Source organism: Zingiber officinale, chromosome 4B (genome assembly GCF_018446385.1).
Source record: "Zingiber officinale cultivar Zhangliang chromosome 4B, Zo_v1.1, whole genome shotgun sequence".
Classification (NCBI taxonomy): Eukaryota; Viridiplantae; Streptophyta; class Magnoliopsida; order Zingiberales; family Zingiberaceae; genus Zingiber; species Zingiber officinale.
In genome coordinates this window covers 56,794,228-56,808,200 of record NC_055993.1, presented here as the reverse complement: position 1 = coordinate 56,808,200, position 13,973 = coordinate 56,794,228, and the positions used below count along the sequence as shown (strand labels likewise).

Sequence of the window (13,973 nt, the reverse complement as noted above, 5' to 3'; positions counted from 1 at the left end):
TAATGGAATTAATAACTTAAGGAGACTTGGGTCGAACGTGTTAAGTTCCGCATGAGATCCAAGTCAAAACCTAAAAGAACAAATAGATTAAGTTTTGGATCAAACGTGTTAAGTTCCGCAGGAGATCCAAAATTTAATTTAAAAGAACACATGGTAGCTAGGAAAAGGTTCAGATCTTTGTACAAAATTTTTGTACAGTGGAACCTATAGGCTTTCCGAGTAGCAACCAACACCACCTGAGGGCGTAAAACCCATAGGGTGTAAGTGAGTCTTTAAGAGAAAGACTGACATAGATGGACTTATCTATAAGGGTCACTTGGTAGCTAAAGGTTTCAAGCAAATTCATGGTATTGACTATGATGAAACCTTTTCTCCAGTAGCGATGTTTAAGTCCATTCGGATCATGCTTGCCATTGCAACATACCATGACTATGAGATAAGACAGATGGATGTCAAAACTGCGGTTCTGAATGGAAACCTGCTCGAGGATGTGTACATGACACAACCTGAGGGTTTTGTAGATCCACAATATACTAGTAGAGTATGCAAGCTACATAGGTCCATTTATGGACTAAAGCAAGCTTCTCGGAACTGGAATATTTGATTCGATGATGCAATCAAACATTTTGGTTTCATCAAGAATGAAGATAAACCTTGTGTCTACAAGAAGGTTGTTGAGAGTACAATTGTCTTCCTTATATTGTATGTGGATGACATACTACTCATTGGGAAAGACATCCCTTTGCTACAATCTGTTAAGACTTGGCTAGGGACTTGTTTCTCAATGAAGGACTTAGGTGAAGCATCCCGCATTCTAGGCATACAGATCTATAGAGATAGATCTAAGAGATTGCTTGGCCTAAGTCAGAGTACATATATTGACAAGGTACTCCTACGGTTTGCCATGCAGAACTCCAAGAAGGGATTTCTGCCGATGTCACATGGCGTGAGTCTTTCGAAGACTCAAGGTCCCTCTTCTAGAGAGGAGGGAGACCGCATGGATCAGATCCCTTATGCCTCAGTCATAGGATCTATCATGTACGCCATGTTATGTACTCGTCCTAATGTCTCGTATGCTTTGAGCATGACGAGCAGATACCAGTCAGATCCAGGTGAAAGTCACTGGATAGCGGTCAAGAATATTCTTAAGTACTTAAGAAGGACTAAAGAATATTTCTTGATATATGGAGGCGATGACGAGCTAGCTGTAAAGGGTTACAGTAATGCCAGCTTCCAGACCGACCAGGATGATTATCGATCACAGTCAGGGTTCGTGTTTTGCATAAATGGTGGTGCTGTGAGCTGGAAGAGTTCGAAGCAGGACACAGTTTCTGATTCTACAACAGAGGCCGAGTATATTGCTGCATCAGAAGCAGCAAAGGAGGCAGTTTGGATCCGCAAGTTCATTACTGAGCTTGGGGTGGTTCCTAGCATAGCTGATCCCATAGAGCTCTATTGTGACAACAATGGAGCAATAGCACAAGTTAAGGAACCTCGCTCACACCAGCTGACCAAACACATACTACGGCGCTTCCATCTCATTCGAGAGATCATCGATAGAGAAGATGTGAAGATTTGCAGAGTACCGACAAAGGCTAACATCGCAGATCCCTTGACCAAGGCTTTGGCAGAGAGAAAGCATGATGGTCAAACTAGGTCATTAGGCCTTTGAGCCTACACTGATTGGCACTAGTGCTGGTGGGAGATTGTTAGTTAGAACCCTAGAGCCAATCATTTGATGATTGTTGTATGAACTCATTGTATCATATTCTTGTATATAAATAAAGACATTTGTTTTGGTTACTATACTTACTTGTATTGGTGCCAAATAACTAAGTATAATAGCGTCCTTGAGTAGAGGGTTCTTACCTATATCAATCGGTTAGTTGAACCGATAGTGAGATGATATAGGGAACACTACTTTTAATCATTCCTAGTCGAGTATTAACATTCAGGGACAATGTTAATGCGACGAGACTAGCATATAGGTCAACTAGATGACTTGATCTCGCAAGTCATGGGTATAGAGATATCAAGTTGACACATGGGTATGCATTGGAGAATGTATACTGAATGACCCACCATGAGAAAGTATCATGGATCGTTATATGAGTGTCATATACTTTCTCATGTGGTTATTAGTATGACTACTAGTCCTTGGACCTGAAGTCACCATGGTTCCCTACATAAGGAGTTACATACTTTGGCTTCGTCAAACGTCACCTGTAACTAGGTGGACTATAAAGGCGATTACTGGGTATGTAACAAATTATACGGAGGGATGTGAGTGATGTAGATGGGATCTATCCCTCCTATATGACGGGAGAGACATCGATATTCTTGATAGAGTGAGACCACTAAGTGCATGGCCATGCCCAAATAAGTCAATATAAGATATTGAGCTCATTTGATCGAGTGAGTCTACTTGGAGTTCAAGATTTAGATTGATTAGAGGATGACACGGTCTATGCCTCATATTGATCAATCTAGATGTCTAGGATAGAAGGACAATGCCATATATTGTGAAGAGTCACAATTAGTAGCCACAAGGTAATGTTGGATCTCAACATTCTTGTAACTTGGGTTGTAATGATGTGTTGCTAGATACCGCTCATTACTTATGCTCCTAAATGAGTTTAGGAGCATTGCCAACATTACAAGAACCTATATGGTCACACACAAAGAACAATTAGATGGAAATTAGGTTCATTTGATGAACCTAAAGGATTAGGTTCATATGATGAACCTAATTGAGTTAAGAGTAATCCAAATTAGGCTAATTGAGTTGGACTCAATTTGGTTCATGTATTAAATGAGTCTAATTTGGACTTAGACTCATTGAATCAATTTAATTCAATGAATAGGGATTCAGTAAATTAAAATTGACTTGAACCAATGGTTAGATTTGATCAACCATGGGAGAGAAGTGGTCAAGTTTGACTTGACTTGAGTGGAAGATGAAGAGTCAAGTTTGACTTGACCATTTGTCACCTCATTGGTGAGTTGGAAAGAAGTGGACCAATGATGATGCTCCACATCATCATGGTTGCTTAAGTGAGATGCCACCTCATGGGAGTTACCAAGAGTTGTGACTCTTGGCATCCCATGGAGGTTACAATCTCTCTTAAAGTGGCCGACCACTTTAGATGAGTGAGTTAGTGCATTTGTGTGCTTGGTGAGTAACTCCTTCTTCTTCCTCAAGCTCTCATCTTCTTCTCCCTCTCCTCCACCTCCTTGGCCGAAACTTCTAAGGGTGCTAGCACACCTTTTAGTTGTTTTCTCCATCATTTGTTCATGTGGATACACATAGAAAAGTATCTACTTTGATACTTTCGAGATCCGGCGAACCTTGGACGAGCAGGATTATGCGAAGGGCTTCGCATCAAGGGTAAACTCTTCTCCTTGTAGATCTATTGCAGATCTAGGTTAGAAAACTCATATTCGAAGTTTTATGAAATTTTATTCTTCGCACGGATCCGGTGGCGAGGGTTTCGGGATTTCCACAACGCAAAAAGCGGTTTTTGCGGTCCGAAAAACCCAACAAACTAATTGTTTTTAATTAAAAGTAATTATTTAATTAGCTGGGTATAATTAGAATGGAGTTTAACTTAAGTGACCAATTTTAATTATGTTAATCAAATAGAATATAGTATATTCGAACTTAAATAAATTGCATGACCTAAATATGCATAAAAGTTATAAAAAAAAAGGGTACTTGGTGATGTAAATTATAAATTTTGTACGACTTGGATGAGTATAAAATAAATACATAAGGTTATTAGATATCGAAAATATGGATAAAGGTGTAAATAATTAAAATCTAATCTAATTAGATTATTTTTTGGAAAAATAAATATGTTTTCATGGATGATTTATCAGGAATTAAGTTGATATGAATTTATGGAGTTTATTAAAAATTTTATAAATTTTTAGTGAATTATTTTAAGTTTTAAGGGCTAGAATTGGATAGGAGAAAGTCTGTTTAAAAATACCCAGGAGTTGATTTAGCTTAATTACCTAAGACTAGGATTTAATTGACCTAGCTTTATATACCTAGACTTGCCCGATTCTCACACACTCTCTCTCAAATTCGCCGACTCCACCTGCTTCGCACGGCGATTTGCGATGAAACTCTCCACCGAGTTCTGGGGTTTGGCCGATCAACGTCCCCACGCCGGCAAGCTACAGAAGACATGGCAACTGGGCACAGAGACCTTCGCATGCTCCTTGTTGGCGTGATCTCATGGGCTAGGGATTCCGGCAGCGACAAAAGATGGGAAAGGCAAGTTCACATCCCCGTGTTTTCGTGAAATCCATGAGGTAAGGGAGCGTAACTTAGAAGGTGTGAAAGGTTCATCGAAATGGTTTGCAAATGGGATCTATCCCATAGAGTTCATTTTGATTGAGGTTTCGTTGAAGTATTTTCTTGATTCACATGGTTTATGGACTTTGGGTCATTGCATTCTATCGTTGATGGAGACTGATTTCCGGTGGACTGTTCTTCTTGTGAATCTCGGGATTTTCACTTGACTGTGAATGGTTTGGACTTGGTTTTCCATAAAGGTGTTGATGATTCGAGTTGCTGGATGATCTCTGTTTGTTATAATGCCAGATTGGAATGTGATTGTCGGATTGAAACGTGAATTGAGTTTTCCACGGTAATCTTGTTCGACTAAATGTCTATATGGGATGCCGAATGGAAATCAGTTTGTGATTTGATTCTAGAAGGATTTAGCTTTACTCTGAAGACTTTCCGGAGTTCCGTTGAGGATTTGTGGCTTTGGGGAAAATCTTTGAGATCATTTATTGTTTTGGTATTGCTCAAATGTAGGTTACGGATTTGTTTTGTTGTCTGGATTACATTTTTGTTGTGATGTTGTGGTTGTTCTGCTTCCTTGCTTAACGGTGGATTTTGTGAGTATTCGAGTTTGATGGTCAATGTGTTGCTTAAATACATTTCTGCCTATGAAGGACTCACTCATATTTCGTTGGTTTAATTTGGTCTGATTGCCGATGTTTCTCTTTGCTCCATATACGTTTTGAAAGTGGATATAAGTGAATGTTTTTTTAGCACTCGGTTCTTCCATTCTACTATAATCAGTTTTCTCTGAATCTATGGTTACATGATTTCAAGTTAGGGCAAGTTTTGTGAATTGCCAATATGATGTTATGCATGATCCTGATTTAGGTTCTTTAGCTTGGTTCTTAAGTAAAAGCATGCTTTAGTTGTACACATCCAAAATAGGAACGTTTACCAAATATATGGTCTGCTATTGAATTGTGTACAGAATATAGATATGGATTGGTTTATTGAATTGTGTACGGAATATAGTCATGGACTGTTTTATTGAATTGTGTATAGAATATAGTCATGGACTGGTTACAGGACAGAACTGAAGAATGATAATTAATTGGAATGCTAGTTATTTACCTATAGATTGAAGAACGGTTAGTTTGTTGTTGTTAGTAAATCCAATATGCATCTCTAAATTTGTAGCTCTATCTATATACTGTATTGTGCAGCATGTTATAAATAAAGTATGTATTTCTTATATGGCTAGTTGGGATGAATATGAGCATATGTGGTGACAGTACGGGGTGGGTGACCCAGGATAAGCTCCAGGGAGGGCCCATCCAAACTTGACTGATAATTTATTGTTAGCTTCGGCTATATGACTGACTACATGTTCTCTAGGAGGTACCTCTAGGTTCATGGGACTGTTGACTGGCTCTAATTGTGGTTACTGGATATGTGACATATTCACTCTATTAGTCATGTAGAATAACTTGTACATGTTTTATCTTTTACTTATATAGAAATTAGGATGCATTCTGCTTCTCTATTTGACTTCTAGTTGCTATTCCTTCTACTTTATGGAAGTATTGTTATACATATTAGATTGCACTTGCTGGGCCGTAGACTCATGATGTTTACATTATAGGTGAGGAAGGTTCTCGAGATATAGAAGGCCCTCAGACGGAGTAGACGAGGAAGCGGGATGGACGCACGGTACTGTCCGGTGTCCGGGAGTACAGAGCATACTAGATTTATCGCGAGATATTTTTGTTTCTTTATCATTCGGGTGGGGAATGTTGAGGAGTTATTGTTCTTATTGGAAAGCATTTGTTGATACAGTCTTGTCTATTGGTTATGATAGTTTCTATGATGGTACTACAGTATGCCCATTCAAATAGTAGTTGATGAAAAAAAAAACTTGGAATGTTTCAGTTGGTATCAGAGCCACACTCCTAAGGGACAGCATGCGCCAACCATCTCGTCAGGAACTCGGCTACTTCTGCCTTCAAGTCTGTAAGAATTAAATTTATAGTCATAAATGTAGCCATGTTTATGTATATACTTGAGATAATAGAGTAGATTAAAGTTATATGGATGCAATTATAGTAAGAGGACCACTGTATTAAAATTAAAGATATACACAAACTAATTTAAAATTATATACAAACTAGTTTTTAGGATATACTGAGTTGGGCAAGTAATCTTTCCTTTTGTAGGAACAGGTAGGGCTCTTAGGTGGATGATTGTTGGATTTGAGAACATTGAGTGTGTTCTTGTTTTGCTCAGTGTGTTTTTCTTGGATTTAGGATTTGTGATGCATTCTTGTGAGTTTTTTGTTTTTGTGGTCAACGGTGATCACCTTCCTTCTTGAGCTTGGTTAATTGGTTCAATTGCCTCGGATTTAAACGAAAGTAAGCGGTTCTGCGATTTGATGTGTTTTCTTGTGATTTCTGCAGTTGCGAGCAACGGATTTCCTTTAGGGTTCAGTCAAAGTTGCCCTATTTTCCTTAGATTCAACTATGGTATGTGGATCTAGTGATTTGGGGATTTTCCGGTGTGTTCTTGGACAGTTTTTTTTGAGGAAAATGAGGTTGGATCGATAAACAATGGGATTCCTACCTCTCTTGTTAGCCCTATTTCAGTTGTTCAACTCTTTCAATTTTGATGACGGATTTCATTCGATTATGTGGAAGCTGCAGATTTAACCATGTTTTGGTTGTCGCTTAATTGCTTCGATTCAATGATAGAAGTAGTTTGTGCGATTTGGGTGCATACCATTGTGGTTTGTGTTTGCCGAGTTCGTCATGGCTATTCTGATTTATACTTCACGGGAGTCCACAAGTTTAAGATTTGACTCTAATTCTTATGGTTATTGAATCCTTCAAGGTGGTAGTTCTTTAATGTCAGGGTGTGATTGGTTGCAAAATGACTTGTGAATCTGCGGCATTTCTGAACATTATAAGATCAAAATTTATGTGTTATTTCACCTTAGCTATGTTTTCTTGCTAGATTGGAGTATTGGGTGCTGGTGTTATCTTTAAGTTTATAAGTTAGAGGTTGCGACCATGTCATTATGAATTCTTTGTTCTAGGTATGCATAGCTTAAGTTCTTGAATGCTCCTTTACATATTTCACCTCAAGCTCTAAATGACTCTATACAAGTTTAGTTTTAATTCATATGGTTTATGCATTCGCTTTATACTTACCTGCACAACTACTGGATTTAAATTATTACTACCCATGCTTGTTTGCTGATTTTAAAAGTGGCTGGACAAGTTATGTTTTATGTGAGGATGCTTTGGTCATAGTAAAGCTTAGTGGGTCTCTGTACACCTGGTAACCGAATCACCATGCTTAGACACCTATTTGGTTAGAGGTTAACTCTGCATATACCTAGTTGTGGGAAATAGTTGATACCATGTTTAAGGTAACGTTTCAATCATTTGGTGCTTAAGGGTTTGATGAAAATTAAATTATGCCTCTTCGTAACTTCCTGTACAGATTATCATGCTTGAGCTGTGCTAAATTGTAATTGTTCTAAATGCTATGATGAAAATCTTGTTACTATACCTCAATGTATATAAGGCTAAAAGTGATAGGATTGAATGGTGGAAAAAAAATGTAATAGATTTATAAAAGCAGTAACACTATGTACAGATTTTGTATGTTGAAAGTGTAAGAACAACTTGTGTGTGCGCTGAAATTTCTAGTCTATTGGTAGTGTTATGGAATTTCAGTTGGGGATTAATATAGGTTGTGTTTTAAATTTGTTGTGCTCGTGATTAGAGATAGGTGATGAATGCATAAGTTAGAGATGTTCTTTTGGACCAGCATTATAATGTTTTGTTTAAGCTTAGATTAATTTGGTTGATGTATAAGAATATGGTTCATTTGTACAAATGATATGTATGAGTAATTATTGATATGTTATGGTTAATTTATGCTTCAGTTTATGTACAAGAATATGGTTCAACAGTACAAAAGATATGTATGAGTAATTATTGATATGTTATGGTTAATTCATGCTTCAGTTTATGTATAAGGATATGGTTCAACTGTACAACAGATATGTATGTGTAATCAAAGATATGTTATGGTTAATTCATGTTTTGGTTTAAGTAAAAGAGTAATTAGAATATAATAGGATGATTGAGTTGTGCTTCAAATCTTGGTTAATTCATGTAGATAGCAATACTGAGTTTAGAGGAACAGATCGGCTAATCAAAGCATGTTACTTTTCTTGTATTTGCTGAAGATTTATGATAGATTTGTGTAAGCAGAATATTAATAAGAAAGACACTTGCATTTATATTTGTTGAAAACTTGTAACGAATTTATAAAAGCAGTAATACTATGCACAGATTATGTATGTTGAATGTGTAAGAACAATTTGCGTGTGCTAAAATTTCTGGTTTATTGATAGTGCTGGAATTTCAATATGGTACTTTGTGTTTAACATGGATCCATTTCCTTATTCAGTATTAGGCAGTGTGTTAAGCACTATGATAAGAGTGTGGGCTTTGAAATTTAGTTCCTCTGTTTAGTAATACTATACTTTGTGTAAGCATTGAATAAAGAGGCTTAGGAATGAATGAGAACAAGTTGTGTATAACGAAACCATCAAGATTAGTTGAAGATGCTGGAATTTCAGCAGGGGTTAGATGGGTGCTATTTTCTTTAACCAGTAAAGAGTAGTTGTGCTTAGGTTTTGGTTCTTATGTAAAATATTGAAAATTAGCGAATAATGATAAGGGATTTTTCCGGAATTTTTGAAAATTTTTCGGGGATTTTTCGGAGCTCGTATGACTAAGTTTACGGGGATAAAATGGGGTCCGGGAAAGTCTGTTTAGGCTATCCTGTTTTAATGAGGAAAAGTTTTAATTTCTTTTTCCTTATTTCTTTTTCTTTTTCTGTTTTTATTTCTTTTCTTCATTTTCCTTTTCCCCATCCCACACGAGCCGAACTCTTCTCCCCTGCAGAGACCATGCGCCGACGCCGAAATTCCTCTCTCGATCTTCTGCCCTAACCGCCGCGAGGGCACCGCCGGCTCCTCCTCTCGGCCAATCTATCCTCGCCGGCCGACGAGAGCCGAGGATAAAGCCCTGTCGCCGGCCACACACCGAGCCCTAGGTCTTTCTCTCTCGGCGTCGGTTGCTTCTTCCTCCGGTACCGGAGCCGTGGCCGAGGGATGTGCTTCTCCTCCCTTGCCGGTGCTCTCGGTTTTTCCTCTGCTCATCGCCTCCTCGCCACAGAGGTGGCTTCATCCCACAGGAACCCTAGCGCCGACCTTCTCCACGCTGGGCCTTTTACCGATGCCGACTTCTTCCTCTGCTGCCTCTCTGCGCAGATGCATTTCCGACTCCACTGCAGCCACGCATGCCCTAGGGTGGAGCTTTCTTTGGGCATCTCTGCCTGACGTCTCCATCTAGACCGGTGGTCCTTGCGAGCAGCACTGAGGCATCAGAATTTGGGTAAGTTTCGTGTTGAGTTGTTATTGATCTAAATATTGAATTAGGTCTGAGGTAGAGTTAAGGTGGATTATATTAACAGAAAATGATTATCAAGTGTTGGATGGATTTTTGGAAGAAAAGGATGAGATCGTTAGATTGGATTTATTGAGGTTTTGGCTTGCATTATCCGATCTGTGATGACCCTAAGTGATTGATTGTATATTTATTTCAGGGTTCTGATTTGAGACAAGAGCTCTGATTAGAGGACACACGATCTACATTTGAGGCGGGTACCTCTTGACTTATCTTTTATGATATTGTCATTGGATATGCATAGTATTTTATAACTACAAGCAATGAACATGTTTGCCTTTGGTATGTCACTGTTTGATATCCATAACATGTTAGATTTGTCGCCTATGATGTATCCGTGCTTATATCTCGTGATTTGTTGCCATAAGTATCTTATTGCCATGAGTATCTTAGTTTCTAGAGTGACATACCATGTTTTACTGAGGTTAGGACTAGGTTCTGGACTTTTGGTTTCAGTCATGTGTATCGAGACTGTCTGATACTTAGGTTTTATGCCATGACTGACTTGTGTACCTCTATTTGTATATCATATATGATTCGTGTACCTAGACCTTGATTCTTGATATGTGCATATTGTTGGTACATATGTTATGGAAGGAGATATGTTTAGGATCTAGGTTGCTATACCATAGAGGACCTGTATGCCCTAGATCCGTGGATTTGACCTACTGATATTGTGGTACCCATATTATGTATATATGGATTTTTCTATGCTGATCAGGATATTCCATACTTATTATGTTCAGGACATAGGTTTTTGATATTCTATCTGACCTGTGTACTATAGATTTCGTATGTGACCATCGCTTTTATAGTACCCATTTTGTATATATGGATATGGTTATGTTGATCGGTTTTTGTTATGCATAGTGACACGCATCACGATTGCATCTTTGTCGATCGTCGGCCCACTATGGTTGAGCCCATCGCCAGTTACATGTTCGCACACACCCACACTCATGGTTTAGTGGTATATCAGGCTGGTTGGTTCCGTTGGTCATATGACCCAGTGGTAGCCGTGATCCCGCCTGCTTTGCTCACGGCATTTAGTGTAGCAGTGGTAGCCGTGACGGTGGATTCTGCTCCGTTGGTCGTGACTCGGTGGCTTGGCAGAGATGTCCTCCCGCCATCTTGCACGGAGATGAGCATCGAGCTCCCCATTTATGATTGGGGTCACAGGACAGAGTACTCGACAAAGATTCCGTCCCACTCGGTCCACCATCGAGCAGATTGACGAGTGCACGGTTGTCATAGCTCTACCCACTCGGTCTCATCGGTGAGATGACTGACGTCGGGGTGACCGAGACGCATCATTAGCATCATACGCATTGATGTATTTATATTCTTACGATTGTATTTCACGTTTGGTTCGCATTTGGTTGATGCATACTTTGACCGCATACAGGATTATCGACACTTTTTGACGACCCTTTTGTCGGATAGAGTTCTGTGAGTATGACTTCCTCGCCACCTTTCGCCATATTCTCTATATATGATTAGGAAGCTGTATTCCATGTTTTGTTGCTGTTAGATATATCTTACTACTCATGTCCATTGGTATTCGTTGAGTTGTTGAACTCACCCCCGTTGACACTATCTTTTTCAGGTACCAGGTTATTTATGGTGTCGCTTGGAGCATCCTGTCTGCTGGTCCCCACGTCACATCAGAAGACTTATCGGTCTCACGTATGTTTTATTTGTTTTATGTATCAGTTTGTTTAGCTCTGTACTCTGGTTTTATTTTTGGAGTGTTGATGTTGTTATGTGGTATTTTGTATTTGTTATTGGTTGTATAAGCCTAGCCGGCTAGCAGTTTTGTGTTTTGGTTTTGGTACAGCCGAGTGGGTTGCTTTTTTTTTTTTTTACTGCGTGGTTGTGTCAGCCAGAGGCTGAATTTGATATTAACTGCGTGGTGTTTGTTTTCTTTTATTGTTATTATTCCAGCCGCATGTGGCTGAGGTATATAGTGCTTGTAGAAAAGTTTCAGATTGTCCGTTGTACAGGGGAGATGTTGTCGAAATTTTTTCGGACAGAGACTCCTCCGGGGCGTGACATCTTAATCGGCAAATATATATATATATATATATAAAATAAAATAAAATAACCAGTGGTATATGTTGGATGTAAGTTGTTAATTGGTTTTCCATAGAGGTGTTGATGATTCGAGTTGCAGGATGATCTCTATTTGTTGTAATGCCGAATTGGAATGTGATTGTCGGATTGAAACGTGAATTGAGTTTTCTGCAGTAATCTTGTTCGACTAAATGTCTATATGGGATGCCGAATGGAAATCAGTTTGTGATTCGATTCTAGAAGGATTTATCTTTACTCTGAAGACTTTCCGGAGTTTCGTTGAGGATTTGTGGCTTTGGGGGAAATCTTCGAGATCGTTTGTTGTTTTGGTATTGCTCAAATGTAGGTTACGGATTTGTTTTGTTGTCTGGATTACATTTTTGTTGTGATGCTATGGTTGTTTTGCTTCCTTGCTTAACGATGGATTTTGTGAGTATTCGGGTTTGATGGTCAATGTGTTGCTTAAATACATTTCTGCCTATGAAGGACTCACTCATATTTCGTTGGTTTAATTTGGTCTGATTGTCGATGTCTCTCTTTGCTCCATATACGTTTTGAAAGCGGATATAAGTGAATGTTTTTTTAGCACTCGGTTCTTCCATTCTACTATAATAAGTTTTCTCTGAATCTATGGTTACATGATTTCAAGTTAGGGCAAGTTTTGTGAATTGCCAGTATGATGTTATGCATGATCCTGATTTAGGTTCTTTAGCTTGGTTCTTAAGTAAAAGCATGCTTTAGTTGTACCCATCCAAAATAGGAACATTTACAAAATATATGGTCTGCTATTGAATTGTGTGCAGAATATAGATATGAATTGGTTTATTGAATTGTGTACGGAATATAGTCATGGATTGTTTTATTGAATTGTGTACAGAATATAGTCATGGACTGGTTACAGGATAGAACTGAAGAATGATGATTAATTGGAATGCTAGTTATTTACCTATAGATTGAAGAACGGTTAGTTGTTGTTGTTAGTAAATCCACTATGCATCTCTAAATTTATAGCTCTATCTATATACTATATTGTGCAACATGTTATAAATAAAGTATGTATTTCTTATATGGCTAGTTGGGATGAATATGAGCATATGTGGTGACAGTACGGGGAGGGTGACCCAGGATGAGCTCCGGGGAGGGCCCATCCAAACTTGACTGATAATTTATTGTTAGCTTCGGTTCGGTTATATGACTGACTGCATATTCTCTAGGAGGTACCTCTAGGTTCATGGGACTGTTGACTGGCTCTAATTGTGGTTATTGGATATGTGGCATATTCACTCTATTAGTCATGTAGTATTACTTGTACATGTTTTATCTTTTACTTATATCGAAATTAGGATACATTCTGCTTCTCTATTTGACTTCTAGTTGCTATTCCTTCTACTTTATGGAAGTCTTGTTATACATATTGGATTGCACTTGTTGGGTTGTAGACTCATGATGTCTACATTACAGGTGAGGAAGGTTCTCGAGATATGGAAGGTCCTCAGACGGAGTAGACGAGGAGGCGGGATGAACGCATGGTACTGTCCGGTGTCCGGGAGTGCAAAGCGTACTGGATTTACCGCGAGAGATTTTTGTTTCTTTATCATTTAGGTGGGGAATGTTGAGGAGTTATTGCTTTTATTGGAAAATATTTGTTGATACAGTCTTGTCTATTGGTTATGATAGTTTCTATGATGGTACTACAGTATGCTCATTCAAATAGTAGTTGATGAAAAAAAAACACTTGGGATGTTTCATAGGAAGTTCAAGATTTCTTAATTATTTTTCTTAAAGGGTGAGTGACATTAATTTTTCTTATATGTTTTCTCAAAGTAATAGTATTCTTTTTTAAGATTTCAAATCAAAGTATTTTTAAAAAAGGAAGTTCATTTTTTTTTGGCTTAACTATTTTTGAAAAACAACTTTAAAACTTTATTTAAAAAAGGAAGTTTAAAAATTTCTAGCTGAAAAACTAAGTTTTTGAAAAAGTCTTTTAACTTAGTTTTTATGTACTTAACTAAGTGTTTTAAAAATCTTTTCAAAACGCAAAATATTTGATATAGTGTTAT

At 38.2% G+C, this 13,973-nt stretch overlaps 1 long non-coding RNA gene across 1 annotated transcript; it reads left to right on the top strand.

Moving 5' to 3' along the window:
• The first annotated feature begins 5,943 nt into the window (after nt 1-5,943).
• LOC121975079 lies at nt 5,944-13,697 on the top strand. Its single transcript, XR_006110231.1, has 3 exons — nt 5,944-6,310; nt 11,447-11,526; nt 13,375-13,697. It is a non-coding gene; the product is annotated as an uncharacterized LOC121975079 (long non-coding RNA).
• The last annotated feature ends 276 nt before the right edge of the window (nt 13,698-13,973 follow it).